Source organism: Lepisosteus platostomus, unplaced genomic scaffold, assembly GCF_059453375.1.
Source record: "Lepisosteus platostomus isolate fLepPlt1 unplaced genomic scaffold, fLepPlt1.hap1 Scaffold_73_H1, whole genome shotgun sequence".
Classification (NCBI taxonomy): domain Eukaryota; kingdom Metazoa; phylum Chordata; class Actinopteri; order Semionotiformes; family Lepisosteidae; genus Lepisosteus; species Lepisosteus platostomus.
Genome location: NW_028291685.1, coordinates 1 through 19,474, shown reverse-complemented (window position 1 = coordinate 19,474; position 19,474 = coordinate 1). Strand labels below are relative to the sequence as shown.

Here is a 19,474-nt window from a genome sequence, read left to right as displayed (position 1 = left end):
AAGTTGAACGTCTTTACACGATGTGCTGCAGTTTTCAGTGGGCGGGCTTTGTCAGATGGCTTGGAAAAACGCACTGAGACATCATGAGCAGTGTCCGGCATGTTTTCTGTGTATAGCTGTCTTTTAACGCATACAGAATTCATTCGAAATCATTGATTTCTCCTATTAACAAGGGTCCCTTTTTGAACCTGCCAGAAGCATTCTTTCAATGTAACAGATTTACTCCGGGGAAAGGCAGCATGACATTGAGAGTAGCTCAAGCTTTCAGCACCCGTATCGGACTGCGTGTATGCAGACACCGCTCAGAATCCCCTGTAAGATTCTCCTTCAATTCCGTTTTGCTCTTTCAAAAGGCTTCGCTTTGCTAGTCACAATCCAAGGCTCATGACAGCATTTGGAACCAATCGCCACTGCGTTGGCCGGGAATCGAACCCGGGTCAACTGCTTGGAAGGCAGCTATGCTCACCACTATACCACCAACGCACGCCCACAGGCGCCCTGCAGGACACCACCAGAGAATGCTCACGATTTCGGAAGCTGTCTCCGGGACGTGCTGATTCCACACATCCTGAATAAATCATGATATTGTTAGTTGCTGTAGCTAGACGTTCAAATGAGTTTCATGGCCAGATGGACTGTTTCCTCCAGCGGTATAGTATTGCAGTGAGACAGCACGATGCCTGCAAGACTATGTCACGCTAAACGCCACAGATTGTGTTTGTCCGTTCGTGTCAGTCGTCCTGCAGCCACGGGAAGTGGGACACAAACATGCTGCAATGCTTTCAAGACGTTAGGATTTGTTTGTGTAACATCCGAGAAGAGTACTTGTGGCTTGAATGTGAACTGTACGTGCCCGCCCCCTTTCCTCTGTAGTGCATGAGTTCCTCCCGGCACGCCCTTCGTCATTGTTCTGTCATCTTGTATTTAAAGGCTTGTATTTCTGCTGCTGAAAATAAGCAACGGTTTTCTCACAACGCCCTTTGTTCCCAACGGAGCCCTTGTCTGTCATGAAATTCTTCAAAACCTCAAGCTAGAAGAAGAAGACGACAAATATGAAGCGTTACCGCAACGACATGCCATGAGACGATCGATAACGATTTCCATAGGATCCCCGCGGTTGCCTGGCAACCGTCAGCTTTGCGCAGTGGCAGTATCGTAGCCTGTGAGGTTTAGCCGAGGCGCGATTATTGCTAGTTGAAAACTTTTCCCAATACCCCGCTTCCGCCGGTTTGCAATACAATCGGCGAAAGCAATTTTTGACAGTCTCGTCAGAGACTGAGCAAGGTGTTTAAAGACAGATTTGGTCATGGTGACATCATGGTAGAAAGAAACGAGCTTGTTACGTCTCAACAGAAACGCTCTTTAGCTCTTTCAGCGTTATGCAGAGAACAGCGTCTGTCGAGATCACTTTTGAGTCAGCGCGAAACGCCGTGTGCTGTCAGTTTGATTTCATATTGTTCGTAGCGGCGCCCGGCTTTTGTCTGTCAAACGTTAGGTTGCGCTTCTTCATGCTGCATCGTCGGCATGAGTGGAGCTTTTTAAACGTCTGTACTTACTGCGCCCCATAAGAAATGGTTTGTCCCCGTTCAAAAGAGATTGTGCGATGTCCTGCAGCGTTCGCAAAGCAAACCTTTGACAGTTTGAAAAGAGGAATTTATTCTGCTTCCTGTGCGTGCAGTAGTTACAAAGTTGAACGTCTTTACACGATGTGCTGCAGTTTTCAGTGGGCGGGCTTTGTCAGATGGCTTGGAAAAACGCACTGAGACATCATGAGCAGTGTCCGGCATGTTTTCTGTGTATAGCTGTCTTTTAACGCATACAGAATTCATTCGAAATCATTGATTTCTCCTATTAACAAGGGTCCCTTTTTGAACCTGCCAGAAGCATTCTTTCAATGTAACAGATTTACTCCGGGGAAAGGCAGCATGACATTGAGAGTAGCTCAAGCTTTCAGCACCCGTATCGGACTGCGTGTATGCAGACACCGCTCAGAATCCCCTGTAAGATTCTCCTTCAATTCCGTTTTGCTCTTTCAAAAGGCTTCGCTTTGCTAGTCACAATCCAAGGCTCATGACAGCATTTGGAACCAATCGCCACTGCGTTGGCCGGGAATCGAACCCGGGTCAACTGCTTGGAAGGCAGCTATGCTCACCACTATACCACCAACGCACGCCCACAGGCGCCCTGCAGGACACCACCAGAGAATGCTCACGATTTCGGAAGCTGTCTCCGGGACGTGCTGATTCCACACATCCTGAATAAATCATGATATTGTTAGTTGCTGTAGCTAGACGTTCAAATGAGTTTCATGGCCAGATGGACTGTTTCCTCCAGCGGTATAGTATTGCAGTGAGACAGCACGATGCCTGCAAGACTATGTCACGCTAAACGCCACAGATTGTGTTTGTCCGTTCGTGTCAGTCGTCCTGCAGCCACGGGAAGTGGGACACAAACATGCTGCAATGCTTTCAAGACGTTAGGATTTGTTTGTGTAACATCCGAGAAGAGTACTTGTGGCTTGAATGTGAACTGTACGTGCCCGCCCCCTTTCCTCTGTAGTGCATGAGTTCCTCCCGGCACGCCCTTCGTCATTGTTCTGTCATCTTGTATTTAAAGGCTTGTATTTCTGCTGCTGAAAATAAGCAACGGTTTTCTCACAACGCCCTTTGTTCCCAACGGAGCCCTTGTCTGTCATGAAATTCTTCAAAACCTCAAGCTAGAAGAAGAAGACGACAAATATGAAGCGTTACCGCAACGACATGCCATGAGACGATCGATAACGATTTCCATAGGATCCCCGCGGTTGCCTGGCAACCGTCAGCTTTGCGCAGTGGCAGTATCGTAGCCTGTGAGGTTTAGCCGAGGCGCGATTATTGCTAGTTGAAAACTTTTCCCAATACCCCGCTTCCGCCGGTTTGCAATACAATCGGCGAAAGCAATTTTGACAGTCTCGTCAGAGACTGAGCAAGGTGTTTAAAGACAGATTTGGTCATGGTGACATCATGGTAGAAAGAAACGAGCTTGTTACGTCTCAACAGAAACGCTCTTTAGCTCTTTCAGCGTTATGCAGAGAACAGCGTCTGTCGAGATCACTTTTGAGTCAGCGCGAAACGCCGTGTGCTGTCAGTTTGATTTCATATTGTTCGTAGCGGCGCCCGGCTTTTGTCTGTCAAACGTTAGGTTGCGCTTCTTCATGCTGCATCGTCGGCATGAGTGGAGCTTTTTAAACGTCTGTACTTACTGCGCCCCATAAGAAATGGTTTGTCCCCGTTCAAAAGAGATTGTGCGATGTCCTGCAGCGTTCGCAAAGCAAACCTTTGACAGTTTGAAAAGAGGAATTTATTCTGCTTCCTGTGCGTGCAGTAGTTACAAAGTTGAACGTCTTTACACGATGTGCTGCAGTTTTCAGTGGGCGGGCTTTGTCAGATGGCTTGGAAAAACGCACTGAGGCATCATGAGCAGTGTCCGGCATGTTTTCTGTGTATAGCTGTCTTTTAACGCATACAGAATTCATTCGAAATCATTGATTTCTCCTATTAACAAGGGTCCCTTTTTGAACCTGCCAGAAGCATTCTTTCAATGTAACAGATTTACTCCGGGGAAAGGCAGCATGACATTGAGAGTAGCTCAAGCTTTCAGCACCCGTATCGGACTGCGTGTATGCAGACACCGCTCAGAATCCCCTGTAAGATTCTCCTTCAATTCCGTTTTGCTCTTTCAAAAGGCTTCGCTTTGCTAGACACAATCCAAGGCTCATGACAGCATTTGGAACCAATCGCCACTGCGTTGGCCGGGAATCGAACCCGGGTCAACTGCTTGGAAGGCAGCTATGCTCACCACTATACCACCAACGCACGCCCACAGGCGCCCTGCAGGACACCACCAGAGAATGCTCACGATTTCGGAAGCTGTCTCCGGGACGTGCTGATTCCACACATCCTGAATAAATCATGATATTGTTAGTTGCTGTAGCTAGACGTTCAAATGAGTTTCATGGCCAGATGGACTGTTTCCTCCAGCGGTATAGTATTGCAGTGAGACAGCACGATGCCTGCAAGACTATGTCACGCTAAACGCCACAGATTGTGTTTGTCCGTTCGTGTCAGTCGTCCTGCAGCCACGGGAAGTGGGACACAAACATGCTGCAATGCTTTCAAGACGTTAGGATTTGTTTGTGTAACATCCGAGAAGAGTACTTGTGGCTTGAATGTGAACTGTACGTGCCCGCCCCCTTTCCTCTGTAGTGCATGAGTTCCTCCCGGCACGCCCTTCGTCATTGTTCTGTCATCTTGTATTTAAAGGCTTGTATTTCTGCTGCTGAAAATAAGCAACGGTTTTCTCACAACGCCCTTTGTTCCCAACGGAGCCCTTGTCTGTCATGAAATTCTTCAAAACCTCAAGCTAGAAGAAGAAGACGACAAATATGAAGCGTTACCGCAACGACATGCCATGAGACGATCGATAACGATTTCCATAGGATCCCCGCGGTTGCCTGGCAACCGTCAGCTTTGCGCAGTGGCAGTATCGTAGCCTGTGAGGTTTAGCCGAGGCGCAATTATTGCTAGTTGAAAACTTTTCCCAATACCCCGCTTCCGCCGGTTTGCAATACAATCGGCGAAAGCAATTTTTGACAGTCTCGTCAGAGACTGAGCAAGGTGTTTAAAGACAGATTTGGTCATGGTGACATCATGGTAGAAAGAAACGAGCTTGTTACGTCTCAAAAGAAACGCTCTTTAGCTCTTTCAGCGTTATGCAGAGAACAGCGTCTGTCGAGATCACTTTTGAGTCAGCGCGAAACGCCGTGTGCTGTCAGTTTGATTTCATATTGTTCGTAGCGGCGCCCGGCTTTTGTCTGTCAAACGTTAGGTTGCGCTTCTTCATGCTGCATCGTCGGCATGAGTGGAGCTTTTTAAACGTCTGTACTTACTGCGCCCCATAAGAAATGGTTTGTCCCCGTTCAAAAGAGATTGTGCGATGTCCTGCAGCGTTCGCAAAGCAAACCTTTGACAGTTTGAAAAGAGGAATTTATTCTGCTTCCTGTGCGTGCAGTAGTTACAAAGTTGAACGTCTTTACACGATGTGCTGCAGTTTTCAGTGGGCGGGCTTTGTCAGATGGCTTGGAAAAACGCACTGAGACATCATGAGCAGTGTCCGGCATGTTTTCTGTGTATAGCTGTCTTTTAACGCATACAGAATTCATTCGAAATCATTGATTTCTCCTATTAACAAGGGTCCCTTTTTGAACCTGCCAGAAGCATTCTTTCAATGTAACAGATTTACTCCGGGGAAAGGCAGCATGACATTGAGAGTAGCTCAAGCTTTCAGCACCCGTATCGGACTGCGTGTATGCAGACACCGCTCAGAATCCCCTGTAAGATTCTCCTTCAATTCCGTTTTGCTCTTTCAAAAGGCTTCGCTTTGCTAGTCACAATCCAAGGCTCATGACAGCATTTGGAACCAATCGCCACTGCGTTAGCCGGGAATCGAACCCGGGTCAACTGCTTGGAAGGCAGCTATGCTCACCACTATACCACCAACGCACGCCCACAGGCGCCCTGCAGGACACCACCAGAGAATGCTCACGATTTCGGAAGCTGTCTCCGGGACGTGCTGATTCCACACATCCTGAATAAATCATGATATTGTTAGTTGCTGTAGCTAGACGTTCAAATGAGTTTCATGGCCAGATGGACTGTTTCCTCCAGCGGTATAGTATTGCAGTGAGACAGCACGATGCCTGCAAGACTATGTCACGCTAAACGCCACAGATTGTGTTTGTCCGTTCGTGTCAGTCGTCCTGCAGCCACGGGAAGTGGGACACAAACATGCTGCAATGCTTTCAAGACGTTAGGATTTGTTTGTGTAACATCCGAGAAGAGTACTTGTGGCTTGAATGTGAACTGTACGTGCCCGCCCCCTTTCCTCTGTAGTGCATGAGTTCCTCCCGGCACGCCCTTCGTCATTGTTCTGTCATCTTGTATTTAAAGGCTTGTATTTCTGCTGCTGAAAATAAGCAACGGTTTTCTCACAACGCCCTTTGTTCCCAACGGAGCCCTTGTCTGTCATGAAATTCTTCAAAACCTCAAGCTAGAAGAAGAAGACGACAAATATGAAGCGTTACCGCAACGACATGCCATGAGACGATCGATAACGATTTCCATAGGATCCCCGCGGTTGCCTGGCAACCGTCAGCTTTGCGCAGTGGCAGTATCGTAGCCTGTGAGGTTTAGCCGAGGCGCGATTATTGCTAGTTGAAAACTTTTCCCAATACCCCGCTTCCGCCGGTTTGCAATACAATCGGCGAAAGCAATTTTTGACAGTCTCGTCAGAGACTGAGCAAGGTGTTTAAAGACAGATTTGGTCATGGTGACATCATGGTAGAAAGAAACGAGCTTGTTACGTCTCAACAGAAACGCTCTTTAGCTCTTTCAGCGTTATGCAGAGAACAGCGTCTGTCGAGATCACTTTTGAGTCAGCGCGAAACGCCGTGTGCTGTCAGTTTGATTTCATATTGTTCGTAGCGGCGCCCGGCTTTTGTCTGTCAAACGTTAGGTTGCGCTTCTTCATGCTGCATCGTCGGCATGAGTGGAGCTTTTTAAACGTCTGTACTTACTGCGCCCCATAAGAAATGGTTTGTCCCCGTTCAAAAGAGATTGTGCGATGTCCTGCAGCGTTCGCAAAGCAAACCTTTGACAGTTTGAAAAGAGGAATTTATTCTGCTTCCTGTGCGTGCAGTAGTTACAAAGTTGAACGTCTTTACACGATGTGCTGCAGTTTTCAGTGGGCGGGCTTTGTCAGATGGCTTGGAAAAACGCACTGAGACATCATGAGCAGTGTCCGGCATGTTTTCTGTGTATAGCTGTCTTTTAACGCATACAGAATTCATTCGAAATCATTGATTTCTCCTATTAACAAGGGTCCCTTTTTGAACCTGCCAGAAGCATTCTTTCAATGTAACAGATTTACTCCGGGGAAAGGCAGCATGACATTGAGAGTAGCTCAAGCTTTCAGCACCCGTATCGGACTGCGTGTATGCAGACACCGCTCAGAATCCCCTGTAAGATTCTCCTTCAATTCCGTTTTGCTCTTTCAAAAGGCTTCGCTTTGCTAGTCACAATCCAAGGCTCATGACAGCATTTGGAACCAATCGCCACTGCGTTGGCCGGGAATCGAACCCGGGTCAACTGCTTGGAAGGCAGCTATGCTCACCACTATACCACCAACGCACGCCCACAGGCGCCCTGCAGGACACCACCAGAGAATGCTCACGATTTCGGAAGCTGTCTCCGGGACGTGCTGATTCCACACAACCTGAATAAATCATGATATTGTTAGTTGCTGTAGCTAGACGTTCAAATGAGTTTCATGGCCAGATGGACTGTTTCCTCCAGCGGTATAGTATTGCAGTGAGACAGCACGATGCCTGCAAGACTATGTCACGCTAAACGCCACAGATTGTGTTTGTCCGTTCGTGTCAGTCGTCCTGCAGCCACGGGAAGTGGGACACAAACATGCTGCAATGCTTTCAAGACGTTAGGATTTGTTTGTGTAACATCCGAGAAGAGTACTTGTGGCTTGAATGTGAACTGTACGTGCCCGCCCCCTTTCCTCTGTAGTGCATGAGTTCCTCCCGGCACGCCCTTCGTCATTGTTCTGTCATCTTGTATTTAAAGGCTTGTATTTCTGCTGCTGAAAATAAGCAACGGTTTTCTCACAACGCCCTTTGTTCCCAACGGAGCCCTTGTCTGTCATGAAATTCTTCAAAACCTCAAGCTAGAAGAAGAAGACGACAAATATGAAGCGTTACCGCAACGACATGCCATGAGACGATCGATAACGATTTCCATAGGATCCCCGCGGTTGCCTGGCAACCGTCAGCTTTGCGCAGTGGCAGTATCGTAGCCTGTGAGGTTTAGCCGAGGCGCGATTATTGCTAGTTGAAAACTTTTCCCAATACCCCGCTTCCGCCGGTTTGCAATACAATCGGCGAAAGCAATTTTTGACAGTCTCGTCAGAGACTGAGCAAGGTGTTTAAAGACAGATTTGGTCATGGTGACATCATGGTAGAAAGAAACGAGCTTGTTACGTCTCAACAGAAACGCTCTTTAGCTCTTTCAGCGTTATGCAGAGAACAGCGTCTGTCGAGATCACTTTTGAGTCAGCGCGAAACGCAGTGTGCTGTCAGTTTGATTTCATATTGTTCGTAGCGGCGCCCGGCTTTTGTCTGTCAAATGTTAGGTTGCGCTTCTTCATGCTGCATCGTCGGCATGAGTGGAGCTTTTTAAACGTCTGTACTTACTGCGCCCCATAAGCAATGGTTTGTCCCCGTTCAAAAGAGATTGTGCGATGTCCTGCAGCGTTCGCAAAGCAAACCTTTGACAGTTTGAAAAGAGGAATTTATTCTGCTTCCTGTGCGTGCAGTAGTTACAAAGTTGAACGTCTTTACACGATGTGCTGCAGTTTTCAGTGGGCGGGCTTTGTCAGATGGCTTGGAAAAACGCACTGAGACATCATGAGCAGTGTCCGGCATGTTTTCTGTGTATAGCTGTCTTTTAACGCATACAGAATTCATTCGAAATCATTGATTTCTCCTATTAACAAGGGTCCCTTTTTGAACCTGCCAGAAGCATTCTTTCAATGTAACAGATTTACTCCGGGGAAAGGCAGCATGACATTGAGAGTAGCTCAAGCTTTCAGCACCCGTATCGGACTGCGTGTATGCAGACACCGCTCAGAATCCCCTGTAAGATTCTCCTTCAATTCCGTTTTGCTCTTTCAAAAGGCTTCGCTTTGCTAGTCACAATCCAAGGCTCATGACAGCATTTGGAACCAATCGCCACTGCGTTGGCCGGGAATCGAACCCGGGTCAACTGCTTGGAAGGCAGCTATGCTCACCACTATACCACCAACGCACGCCCACAGGCGCCCTGCAGGACACCACCAGAGAATGCTCACGATTTCGGAAGCTGTCTCCGGGACGTGCTGATTCCACACATCCTGAATAAATCATGATATTGTTAGTTGCTGTAGCTAGACGTTCAAATGAGTTTCATGGCCAGATGGACTGTTTCCTCCAGCGGTATAGTATTGCAGTGAGACAGCACGATGCCTGCAAGACTATGTCACGCTAAACGCCACAGATTGTGTTTGTCCGTTCGTGTCAGTCGTCCTGCAGCCACGGGAAGTGGGACACAAACATGCTGCAATGCTTTCAAGACGTTAGGATTTGTTTGTGTAACATCCGAGAAGAGTACTTGTGGCTTGAATGTGAACTGTACGTGCCCGCCCCCTTTCCTCTGTAGTGCATGAGTTCCTCCCGGCACGCCCTTCGTCATTGTTCTGTCATCTTGTATTTAAAGGCTTGTATTTCTGCTGCTGAAAATAAGCAACGGTTTTCTCACAACGCCCTTTGTTCCCAACGGAGCCCTTGTCTGTCATGAAATTCTTCAAAACCTCAAGCTAGAAGAAGAAGACGACAAATATGAAGCGTTACCGCAACGACATGCCATGAGACGATCGATAACGATTTCCATAGGATCCCCGCGGTTGCCTGGCAACCGTCAGCTTTGCGCAGTGGCAGTATCGTAGCCTGTGAGGTTTAGCCGAGGCGCGATTATTGCTAGTTGAAAACTTTTCCCAATACCCCGCTTCCGCCGGTTTGCAATACAATCGGCGAAAGCAATTTTTGACAGTCTCGTCAGAGACTGAGCAAGGTGTTTAAAGACAGATTTGGTCATGGTGACATCATGGTAGAAAGAAACGAGCTTGTTACGTCTCAACAGAAACGCTCTTTAGCTCTTTCAGCGTTATGCAGAGAACAGCGTCTGTCGAGATCACTTTTGAGTCAGCGCGAAACGCCGTGTGCTGTCAGTTTGATTTCATATTGTTCGTAGCGGCGCCCGGCTTTTGTCTGTCAAACGTTAGGTTGCGCTTCTTCATGCTGCATCGTCGGCATGAGTGGAGCTTTTTAAACGTCTGTACTTACTGCGCCCCATAAGAAATGGTTTGTCCCCGTTCAAAAGAGATTGTGCGATGTCCTGCAGCGTTCGCAAAGCAAACCTTTGACAGTTTGAAAAGAGGAATTTATTCTGCTTCCTGTGCGTGCAGTAGTTACAAAGTTGAACGTCTTTACACGATGTGCTGCAGTTTTCAGTGGGCGGGCTTTGTCAGATGGCTTGGAAAAACGCACTGAGACATCATGAGCAGTGTCCGGCATGTTTTCTGTGTATAGCTGTCTTTTAACGCATACAGAATTCATTCGAAATCATTGATTTCTCCTATTAACAAGGGTCCCTTTTTGAACCTGCCAGAAGCATTCTTTCAATGTAACAGATTTACTCCGGGGAAAGGCAGCATGACATTGAGAGTAGCTCAAGCTTTCAGCACCCGTATCGGACTGCGTGTATGCAGACACCGCTCAGAATCCCCTGTAAGATTCTCCTTCAATTCCGTTTTGCTCTTTCAAAAGGCTTCGCTTTGCTAGTCACAATCCAAGGCTCATGACAGCATTTGGAACCAATCGCCACTGCGTTGGCCGGGAATCGAACCCGGGTCAACTGCTTGGAAGGCAGCTATGCTCACCACTATACCACCAACGCACGCCCACAGGCGCCCTGCAGGACACCACCAGAGAATGCTCACGATTTCGGAAGCTGTCTCCGGGACGTGCTGATTCCACACATCCTGAATAAATCATGATATTGTTAGTTGCTGTAGCTAGACGTTCAAATGAGTTTCATGGCCAGATGGACTGTTTCCTCCAGCGGTATAGTATTGCAGTGAGACAGCACGATGCCTGCAAGACTATGTCACGCTAAACGCCACAGATTGTGTTTGTCCGTTCGTGTCAGTCGTCCTGCAGCCACGGGAAGTGGGACACAAACATGCTGCAATGCTTTCAAGACGTTAGGATTTGTTTGTGTAACATCCGAGAAGAGTACTTGTGGCTTGAATGTGAACTGTACGTGCCCGCCCCCTTTCCTCTGTAGTGCATGAGTTCCTCCCGGCACGCCCTTCGTCATTGTTCTGTCATCTTGTATTTAAAGGCTTGTATTTCTGCTGCTGAAAATAAGCAACGGTTTTCTCACAACGCCCTTTGTTCCCAACGGAGCCCTTGTCTGTCATGAAATTCTTCAAAACCTCAAGCTAGAAGAAGAAGACGACAAATATGAAGCGTTACCGCAACGACATGCCATGAGACGATCGATAACGATTTCCATAGGATCCCCGCGGTTGCCTGGCAACCGTCAGCTTTGCGCAGTGGCAGTATCGTAGCCTGTGAGGTTTAGCCGAGGCGCGATTATTGCTAGTTGAAAACTTTTCCCAATACCCCGCTTCCGCCGGTTTGCAATACAATCGGCGAAAGCAATTTTGACAGTCTCGTCAGAGACTGAGCAAGGTGTTTAAAGACAGATTTGGTCATGGTGACATCATGGTAGAAAGAAACGAGCTTGTTACGTCTCAACAGAAACGCTCTTTAGCTCTTTCAGCGTTATGCAGAGAACAGCGTCTGTCGAGATCACTTTTGAGTCAGCGCGAAACGCCGTGTGCTGTCAGTTTGATTTCATATTGTTCGTAGCGGCGCCCGGCTTTTGTCTGTCAAACGTTAGGTTGCGCTTCTTCATGCTGCATCGTCGGCATGAGTGGAGCTTTTTAAACGTCTGTACTTACTGCGCCCCATAAGAAATGGTTTGTCCCCGTTCAAAAGAGATTGTGCGATGTCCTGCAGCGTTCGCAAAGCAAACCTTTGACAGTTTGAAAAGAGGAATTTATTCTGCTTCCTGTGCGTGCAGTAGTTACAAAGTTGAACGTCTTTACACGATGTGCTGCAGTTTTCAGTGGGCGGGCTTTGTCAGATGGCTTGGAAAAACGCACTGAGGCATCATGAGCAGTGTCCGGCATGTTTTCTGTGTATAGCTGTCTTTTAACGCATACAGAATTCATTCGAAATCATTGATTTCTCCTATTAACAAGGGTCCCTTTTTGAACCTGCCAGAAGCATTCTTTCAATGTAACAGATTTACTCCGGGGAAAGGCAGCATGACATTGAGAGTAGCTCAAGCTTTCAGCACCCGTATCGGACTGCGTGTATGCAGACACCGCTCAGAATCCCCTGTAAGATTCTCCTTCAATTCCGTTTTGCTCTTTCAAAAGGCTTCGCTTTGCTAGACACAATCCAAGGCTCATGACAGCATTTGGAACCAATCGCCACTGCGTTGGCCGGGAATCGAACCCGGGTCAACTGCTTGGAAGGCAGCTATGCTCACCACTATACCACCAACGCACGCCCACAGGCGCCCTGCAGGACACCACCAGAGAATGCTCACGATTTCGGAAGCTGTCTCCGGGACGTGCTGATTCCACACATCCTGAATAAATCATGATATTGTTAGTTGCTGTAGCTAGACGTTCAAATGAGTTTCATGGCCAGATGGACTGTTTCCTCCAGCGGTATAGTATTGCAGTGAGACAGCACGATGCCTGCAAGACTATGTCACGCTAAACGCCACAGATTGTGTTTGTCCGTTCGTGTCAGTCGTCCTGCAGCCACGGGAAGTGGGACACAAACATGCTGCAATGCTTTCAAGACGTTAGGATTTGTTTGTGTAACATCCGAGAAGAGTACTTGTGGCTTGAATGTGAACTGTACGTGCCCGCCCCCTTTCCTCTGTAGTGCATGAGTTCCTCCCGGCACGCCCTTCGTCATTGTTCTGTCATCTTGTATTTAAAGGCTTGTATTTCTGCTGCTGAAAATAAGCAACGGTTTTCTCACAACGCCCTTTGTTCCCAACGGAGCCCTTGTCTGTCATGAAATTCTTCAAAACCTCAAGCTAGAAGAAGAAGACGACAAATATGAAGCGTTACCGCAACGACATGCCATGAGACGATCGATAACGATTTCCATAGGATCCCCGCGGTTGCCTGGCAACCGTCAGCTTTGCGCAGTGGCAGTATCGTAGCCTGTGAGGTTTAGCCGAGGCGCAATTATTGCTAGTTGAAAACTTTTCCCAATACCCCGCTTCCGCCGGTTTGCAATACAATCGGCGAAAGCAATTTTTGACAGTCTCGTCAGAGACTGAGCAAGGTGTTTAAAGACAGATTTGGTCATGGTGACATCATGGTAGAAAGAAACGAGCTTGTTACGTCTCAAAAGAAACGCTCTTTAGCTCTTTCAGCGTTATGCAGAGAACAGCGTCTGTCGAGATCACTTTTGAGTCAGCGCGAAACGCCGTGTGCTGTCAGTTTGATTTCATATTGTTCGTAGCGGCGCCCGGCTTTTGTCTGTCAAACGTTAGGTTGCGCTTCTTCATGCTGCATCGTCGGCATGAGTGGAGCTTTTTAAACGTCTGTACTTACTGCGCCCCATAAGAAATGGTTTGTCCCCGTTCAAAAGAGATTGTGCGATGTCCTGCAGCGTTCGCAAAGCAAACCTTTGACAGTTTGAAAAGAGGAATTTATTCTGCTTCCTGTGCGTGCAGTAGTTACAAAGTTGAACGTCTTTACACGATGTGCTGCAGTTTTCAGTGGGCGGGCTTTGTCAGATGGCTTGGAAAAACGCACTGAGACATCATGAGCAGTGTCCGGCATGTTTTCTGTGTATAGCTGTCTTTTAACGCATACAGAATTCATTCGAAATCATTGATTTCTCCTATTAACAAGGGTCCCTTTTTGAACCTGCCAGAAGCATTCTTTCAATGTAACAGATTTACTCCGGGGAAAGGCAGCATGACATTGAGAGTAGCTCAAGCTTTCAGCACCCGTATCGGACTGCGTGTATGCAGACACCGCTCAGAATCCCCTGTAAGATTCTCCTTCAATTCCGTTTTGCTCTTTCAAAAGGCTTCGCTTTGCTAGTCACAATCCAAGGCTCATGACAGCATTTGGAACCAATCGCCACTGCGTTAGCCGGGAATCGAACCCGGGTCAACTGCTTGGAAGGCAGCTATGCTCACCACTATACCACCAACGCACGCCCACAGGCCCCCTGCAGGACACCACCAGAGAATGCTCACGATTTCGGAAGCTGTCTCCGGGACGTGCTGATTCCACACATCCTGAATAAATCATGATATTGTTAGTTGCTGTAGCTAGACGTTCAAATGAGTTTCATGGCCAGATGGACTGTTTCCTCCAGCGGTATAGTATTGCAGTGAGACAGCACGATGCCTGCAAGACTATGTCACGCTAAACGCCACAGATTGTGTTTGTCCGTTCGTGTCAGTCGTCCTGCAGCCACGGGAAGTGGGACACAAACATGCTGCAATGCTTTCAAGACGTTAGGATTTGTTTGTGTAACATCCGAGAAGAGTACTTGTGGCTTGAATGTGAACTGTACGTGCCCGCCCCCTTTCCTCTGTAGTGCATGAGTTCCTCCCGGCACGCCCTTCGTCATTGTTCTGTCATCTTGTATTTAAAGGCTTGTATTTCTGCTGCTGAAAATAAGCAACGGTTTTCTCACAACGCCCTTTGTTCCCAACGGAGCCCTTGTCTGTCATGAAATTCTTCAAAACCTCAAGCTAGAAGAAGAAGACGACAAATATGAAGCGTTACCGCAACGACATGCCATGAGACGATCGATAACGATTTCCATAGGATCCCCGCGGTTGCCTGGCAACCGTCAGCTTTGCGCAGTGGCAGTATCGTAGCCTGTGAGGTTTAGCCGAGGCGCGATTATTGCTAGTTGAAAACTTTTCCCAATACCCCGCTTCCGCCGGTTTGCAATACAATCGGCGAAAGCAATTTTTGACAGTCTCGTCAGAGACTGAGCAAGGTGTTTAAAGACAGATTTGGTCATGGTGACATCATGGTAGAAAGAAACGAGCTTGTTACGTCTCAACAGAAACGCTCTTTAGCTCTTTCAGCGTTATGCAGAGAACAGCGTCTGTCGAGATCACTTTTGAGTCAGCGCGAAACGCCGTGTGCTGTCAGTTTGATTTCATATTGTTCGTAGCGGCGCCCGGCTTTTGTCTGTCAAACGTTAGGTTGCGCTTCTTCATGCTGCATCGTCGGCATGAGTGGAGCTTTTTAAACGTCTGTACTTACTGCGCCCCATAAGAAATGGTTTGTCCCCGTTCAAAAGAGATTGTGCGATGTCCTGCAGCGTTCGCAAAGCAAACCTTTGACAGTTTGAAAAGAGGAATTTATTCTGCTTCCTGTGCGTGCAGTAGTTACAAAGTTGAACGTCTTTACACGATGTGCTGCAGTTTTCAGTGGGCGGGCTTTGTCAGATGGCTTGGAAAAACGCACTGAGACATCATGAGCAGTGTCCGGCATGTTTTCTGTGTATAGCTGTCTTTTAACGCATACAGAATTCATTCGAAATCATTGATTTCTCCTATTAACAAGGGTCCCTTTTTGAACCTGCCAGAAGCATTCTTTCAATGTAACAGATTTACTCCGGGGAAAGGCAGCATGACATTGAGAGTAGCTCAAGCTTTCAGCACCCGTATCGGACTGCGTGTATGCAGACACCGCTCAGAATCCCCTGTAAGATTCTCCTTCAATTCCGTTTTGCTCTTTCAAAAGGCTTCGCTTTGCTAGTCACAATCCAAGGCTCATGACAGCATTTGGAACCAATCGCCACTGCGTTGGCCGGGAATCGAACCCGGGTCAACTGCTTGGAAGGCAGCTATGCTCACCACTATACCACCAACGCACGCCCACAGGCGCCCTGCAGGACACCACCAGAGAATGCTCACGATTTCGGAAGCTGTCTCCGGGACGTGCTGATTCCACACATCCTGAATAAATCATGATATTGTTAGTTGCTGTAGCTAGACGTTCAAATGAGTTTCATGGCCAGATGGACTGTTTCCTCCAGCGGTATAGTATTGCAGTGAGACAGCACGATGCCTGCAAGACTATGTCACGCTAAACGCCACAGATTGTGTTTGTCCGTTCGTGTCAGTCGTCCTGCAGCCACGGGAAGTGGGACACAAACATGCTGCAATGCTTTCAAGACGTTAGGATTTGTTTGTGTAACATCCGAGAAGAGTACTTGTGGCTTGAATGTGAACTGTACGTGCCCGCCCCCTTTCCTCTGTAGTGCATGAGTTCCTCCCGGCACGCCCTTCGTCATTGTTCTGTCATCTTGTATTTAAAGGCTTGTATTTCTGCTGCTGAAAATAAGCAACGGTTTTCTCACAACGCCCTTTGTTCCCAACGGAGCCCTTGTCTGTCATGAAATTCTTCAAAACCTCAAGCTAGAAGAAGAAGACGACAAATATGAAGCGTTACCGCAACGACATGCCATGAGACGATCGATAACGATTTCCATAGGATCCCCGCGGTTGCCTGGCAACCGTCAGCTTTGCGCAGTGGCAGTATCGTAGCCTGTGAGGTTTAGCCGAGGCGCGATTATTGCTAGTTGAAAACTTTTCCCAATACCCCGCTTCCGCCGGTTTGCAATACAATCGGCGAAAGCAATTTTTGACAGTCTCGTCAGAGACTGAGCAAGGTGTTTAAAGACAGATTTGGTCATGGTGACATCATGGTAGAAAGAAACGAGCTTGTTACGTCTCAACAGAAACGCTCTTTAGCTCTTTCAGCGTTATGCAGAGAACAGCGTCTGTCGAGATCACTTTTGAGTCAGCGCGAAACGCCGTGTGCTGTCAGTTTGATTTCATATTGTTCGTAGCGGCGCCCGGCTTTTGTCTGTCAAACGTTAGGTTGCGCTTCTTCATGCTGCATCGTCGGCATGAGTGGAGCTTTTTAAACGTCTGTACTTACTGCGCCCCATAAGAAATGGTTTGTCCCCGTTCAAAAGAGATTGTGCGATGTCCTGCAGCGTTCGCAAAGCAAACCTTTGACAGTTTGAAAAGAGGAATTTATTCTGCTTCCTGTGCGTGCAGTAGTTACAAAGTTGAACGTCTTTACACGATGTGCTGCAGTTTTCAGTGGGCGGGCTTTGTCAGATGGCTTGGAAAAACGCACTGAGACATCATGAGCAGTGTCCGGCATGTTTTCTGTGTATAGCTGTCTTTTAACGCATACAGAATTCATTCGAAATCATTGATTTCTCCTATTAACAAGGGTCCCTTTTTGAACCTGCCAGAAGCATTCTTTCAATGTAACAGATTTACTCCGGGGAAAGGCAGCATGACATTGAGAGTAGCTCAAGCTTTCAGCACCCGTATCGGACTGCGTGTATGCAGACACCGCTCAGAATCCCCTGTAAGATTCTCCTTCAATTCCGTTTTGCTCTTTCAAAAGGCTTCGCTTTGCTAGTCACAATCCAAGGCTCATGACAGCATTTGGAACCAATCGCCACTGCGTTGGCCGGGAATCGAACCCGGGTCAACTGCTTGGAAGGCAGCTATGCTCACCACTATACCACCAACGCACGCCCACAGGCGCCCTGCAGGACACCACCAGAGAATGCTCACGATTTCGGAAGCTGTCTCCGGGACGTGCTGATTCCACACATCCTGAATAAATCATGATATTGTTAGTTGCTGTAGCTAGACGTTCAAATGAGTTTCATGGCCAGATGGACTGTTTCCTCCAGCGGTATAGTATTGCAGTGAGACAGCACGATGCCTGCAAGACTATGTCACGCTAAACGCCACAGATTGTGTTTGTCCGTTCGTGTCAGTCGTCCTGCAGCCACGGGAAGTGGGACACAAACATGCTGCAATGCTTTCAAGACGTTAGGATTTGTTTGTGTAACATCCGAGAAGAGTACTTGTGGCTTGAATGTGAACTGTACGTGCCCGCCCCCTTTCCTCTGTAGTGCATGAGTTCCTCCCGGCACGCCCTTCGTCATTGTTCTGTCATCTTGTATTTAAAGGCTTGTATTTCTGCTGCTGAAAATAAGCAACGGTTTTCTCACAACGCCCTTTGTTCCCAACGGAGCCCTTGTCTGTCATGAAATTCTTCAAAACCTCAAGCTAGAAGAAGAAGACGACAAATATGAAGCGTTACCGCAACGACATGCCATGAGACGATCGATAACGATTTCCATAGGATCCCCGCGGTTGCCTGGCAACCGTCAGCTTTGCGCAGTGGCAGTATCGTAGCCTGTGAGGTTTAGCCGAGGCGCGATTATTGCTAGTTGAAAACTTTTCCCAATACCCCGCTTCCGCCGGTTTGCAATACAATCGGCGAAAGCAATTTTTGACAGTCTCGTCAGAGACTGAGCAAGGTGTTTAAAGACAGATTTGGTCATGGTGACATCATGGTAGAAAGAAACGAGCTTGTTACGTCTCAACAGAAACGCTCTTTAGCTCTTTCAGCGTTATGCAGAGAACAGCGTCTGTCGAGATCACTTTTGAGTCAGCGCGAAACGCCGTGTGCTGTCAGTTTGATTTCATATTGTTCGTAGCGGCGCCCGGCTTTTGTCTGTCAAACGTTAGGTTGCGCTTCTTCATGCTGCATCGTCGGCATGAGTGGAGCTTTTTAAACGTCTGTACTTACTGCGCCCCATAAGAAATGGTTTGTCCCCGTTCAAAAGAGATTGTGCGATGTCCTGCAGCGTTCGCAAAGCAAACCTTTGACAGTTTGAAAAGAGGAATTTATTCTGCTTCCTGTGCGTGCAGTAGTTACAAAGTTGAACGTCTTTACACGATGTGCTGCAGTTTTCAGTGGGCGGGCTTTGTCAGATGGCTTGGAAAAACGCACTGAGACATCATGAGCAGTGTCCGGCATGTTTTCTGTGTATAGCTGTCTTTTAACGCATACAGAATTCATTCGAAATCATTGATTTCTCCTATTAACAAGGGTCCCTTTTTGAACCTGCCAGAAGCATTCTTTCAATGTAACAGATTTACTCCGGGGAAAGGCAGCATGACATTGAGAGTAGCTCAAGCTTTCAGCACCCGTATCGGACTGCGTGTATGCAGACACCGCTCAGAATCCCCTGTAAGATTCTCCTTCAATTCCGTTTTGCTCTTTCAAAAGGCTTCGCTTTGCTAGTCACAATCCAAGGCTCATGACAGCATTTGGAACCAATCGCCACTGCGTTGGCCGGGAATCGAACCCGGGTCAACTGCTTGGAAGGCAGCTATGCTCACCACTATACCACCAACGCACGCCCACAGGCGCCCTGCAGGACACCACCAGAGAATGCTCACGATTTCGGAAGCTGTCTCCGGGACGTGCTGATTCCACACATCCTGAATAAATCATGATATTGTTAGTTGCTGTAGCTAGACGTTCAAATGAGTTTCATGGCCAGATGGACTGTTTCCTCCAGCGGTATAGTATTGCAGTGAGACAGCACGATGCCTGCAAGACTATGTCACGCTAAACGCCACAGATTGTGTTTGTCCGTTCGTGTCAGTCGTCCTGCAGCCACGGGAAGTGGGACACAAACATGCTGCAATGCTTTCAAGACGTTAGGATTTGTTTGTGTAACATCCGAGAAGAGTACTTGTGGCTTGAATGTGAACTGTACGTGCCCGCCCCCTTTCCTCTGTAGTGCATGAGTTCCTCCCGGCACGCCCTTCGTCATTGTTCTGTCATCTTGTATTTAAAG

General features: G+C 47.8%; 23 non-coding genes across 23 annotated transcripts; 11 read left to right on the top strand and 12 right to left on the bottom strand.

Moving 5' to 3' along the window:
- Positions 1–411: 411 nt before the first annotated feature.
- trnag-ucc (transfer RNA glycine (anticodon UCC)) lies at positions 412–483 on the bottom strand. The gene has a single exon. It is a non-coding gene; the product is annotated as a tRNA-Gly (tRNA).
- Positions 484–1,133: 650 nt separating this feature from the next.
- LOC148631785 (U4 spliceosomal RNA) lies at positions 1,134–1,275 on the top strand. The gene has a single exon (XR_015934557.1). It is a non-coding gene; the product is annotated as a U4 spliceosomal RNA (small nuclear RNA).
- An 822-nt stretch (positions 1,276–2,097) lies between these two features.
- trnag-ucc (transfer RNA glycine (anticodon UCC)) lies at positions 2,098–2,169 on the bottom strand. Its single transcript has one exon. It is a non-coding gene; the product is annotated as a tRNA-Gly (tRNA).
- A 650-nt stretch (positions 2,170–2,819) lies between these two features.
- On the top strand, positions 2,820–2,960 carry LOC148631783 (U4 spliceosomal RNA). Its single transcript, XR_015934574.1, has one exon. It is a non-coding gene; the product is annotated as a U4 spliceosomal RNA (small nuclear RNA).
- Positions 2,961–3,782: 822 nt separating this feature from the next.
- trnag-ucc (transfer RNA glycine (anticodon UCC)) lies at positions 3,783–3,854 on the bottom strand. Its single transcript has one exon. It is a non-coding gene; the product is annotated as a tRNA-Gly (tRNA).
- Positions 3,855–4,504: 650 nt separating this feature from the next.
- LOC148631781 (U4 spliceosomal RNA) lies at positions 4,505–4,646 on the top strand. Its single transcript, XR_015934569.1, has one exon. It is a non-coding gene; the product is annotated as a U4 spliceosomal RNA (small nuclear RNA).
- An 822-nt stretch (positions 4,647–5,468) lies between these two features.
- On the bottom strand, positions 5,469–5,540 carry trnag-ucc (transfer RNA glycine (anticodon UCC)). Its single transcript has one exon. It is a non-coding gene; the product is annotated as a tRNA-Gly (tRNA).
- A 650-nt stretch (positions 5,541–6,190) lies between these two features.
- On the top strand, positions 6,191–6,332 carry LOC148631779 (U4 spliceosomal RNA). Its single transcript, XR_015934556.1, has one exon. It is a non-coding gene; the product is annotated as a U4 spliceosomal RNA (small nuclear RNA).
- Positions 6,333–7,154: 822 nt separating this feature from the next.
- On the bottom strand, positions 7,155–7,226 carry trnag-ucc (transfer RNA glycine (anticodon UCC)). The gene has a single exon. It is a non-coding gene; the product is annotated as a tRNA-Gly (tRNA).
- Positions 7,227–7,876: 650 nt separating this feature from the next.
- LOC148631777 (U4 spliceosomal RNA) lies at positions 7,877–8,018 on the top strand. Its single transcript, XR_015934555.1, has one exon. It is a non-coding gene; the product is annotated as a U4 spliceosomal RNA (small nuclear RNA).
- Positions 8,019–8,840: 822 nt separating this feature from the next.
- trnag-ucc (transfer RNA glycine (anticodon UCC)) lies at positions 8,841–8,912 on the bottom strand. Its single transcript has one exon. It is a non-coding gene; the product is annotated as a tRNA-Gly (tRNA).
- Positions 8,913–9,562: 650 nt separating this feature from the next.
- On the top strand, positions 9,563–9,704 carry LOC148631775 (U4 spliceosomal RNA). The gene has a single exon (XR_015934553.1). It is a non-coding gene; the product is annotated as a U4 spliceosomal RNA (small nuclear RNA).
- An 822-nt stretch (positions 9,705–10,526) lies between these two features.
- On the bottom strand, positions 10,527–10,598 carry trnag-ucc (transfer RNA glycine (anticodon UCC)). The gene has a single exon. It is a non-coding gene; the product is annotated as a tRNA-Gly (tRNA).
- Positions 10,599–11,248: 650 nt separating this feature from the next.
- LOC148631773 (U4 spliceosomal RNA) lies at positions 11,249–11,389 on the top strand. The gene has a single exon (XR_015934573.1). It is a non-coding gene; the product is annotated as a U4 spliceosomal RNA (small nuclear RNA).
- Positions 11,390–12,211: 822 nt separating this feature from the next.
- trnag-ucc (transfer RNA glycine (anticodon UCC)) lies at positions 12,212–12,283 on the bottom strand. Its single transcript has one exon. It is a non-coding gene; the product is annotated as a tRNA-Gly (tRNA).
- A 650-nt stretch (positions 12,284–12,933) lies between these two features.
- Positions 12,934–13,075, top strand: LOC148631771 (U4 spliceosomal RNA). Its single transcript, XR_015934568.1, has one exon. It is a non-coding gene; the product is annotated as a U4 spliceosomal RNA (small nuclear RNA).
- Positions 13,076–13,897: 822 nt separating this feature from the next.
- On the bottom strand, positions 13,898–13,969 carry trnag-ucc (transfer RNA glycine (anticodon UCC)). The gene has a single exon. It is a non-coding gene; the product is annotated as a tRNA-Gly (tRNA).
- A 650-nt stretch (positions 13,970–14,619) lies between these two features.
- Positions 14,620–14,761, top strand: LOC148631769 (U4 spliceosomal RNA). Its single transcript, XR_015934552.1, has one exon. It is a non-coding gene; the product is annotated as a U4 spliceosomal RNA (small nuclear RNA).
- Positions 14,762–15,583: 822 nt separating this feature from the next.
- On the bottom strand, positions 15,584–15,655 carry trnag-ucc (transfer RNA glycine (anticodon UCC)). Its single transcript has one exon. It is a non-coding gene; the product is annotated as a tRNA-Gly (tRNA).
- Positions 15,656–16,305: 650 nt separating this feature from the next.
- LOC148631767 (U4 spliceosomal RNA) lies at positions 16,306–16,447 on the top strand. The gene has a single exon (XR_015934551.1). It is a non-coding gene; the product is annotated as a U4 spliceosomal RNA (small nuclear RNA).
- Positions 16,448–17,269: 822 nt separating this feature from the next.
- trnag-ucc (transfer RNA glycine (anticodon UCC)) lies at positions 17,270–17,341 on the bottom strand. The gene has a single exon. It is a non-coding gene; the product is annotated as a tRNA-Gly (tRNA).
- A 650-nt stretch (positions 17,342–17,991) lies between these two features.
- LOC148631765 (U4 spliceosomal RNA) lies at positions 17,992–18,133 on the top strand. The gene has a single exon (XR_015934550.1). It is a non-coding gene; the product is annotated as a U4 spliceosomal RNA (small nuclear RNA).
- An 822-nt stretch (positions 18,134–18,955) lies between these two features.
- Positions 18,956–19,027, bottom strand: trnag-ucc (transfer RNA glycine (anticodon UCC)). The gene has a single exon. It is a non-coding gene; the product is annotated as a tRNA-Gly (tRNA).
- Positions 19,028–19,474: the final 447 nt, after the last annotated feature.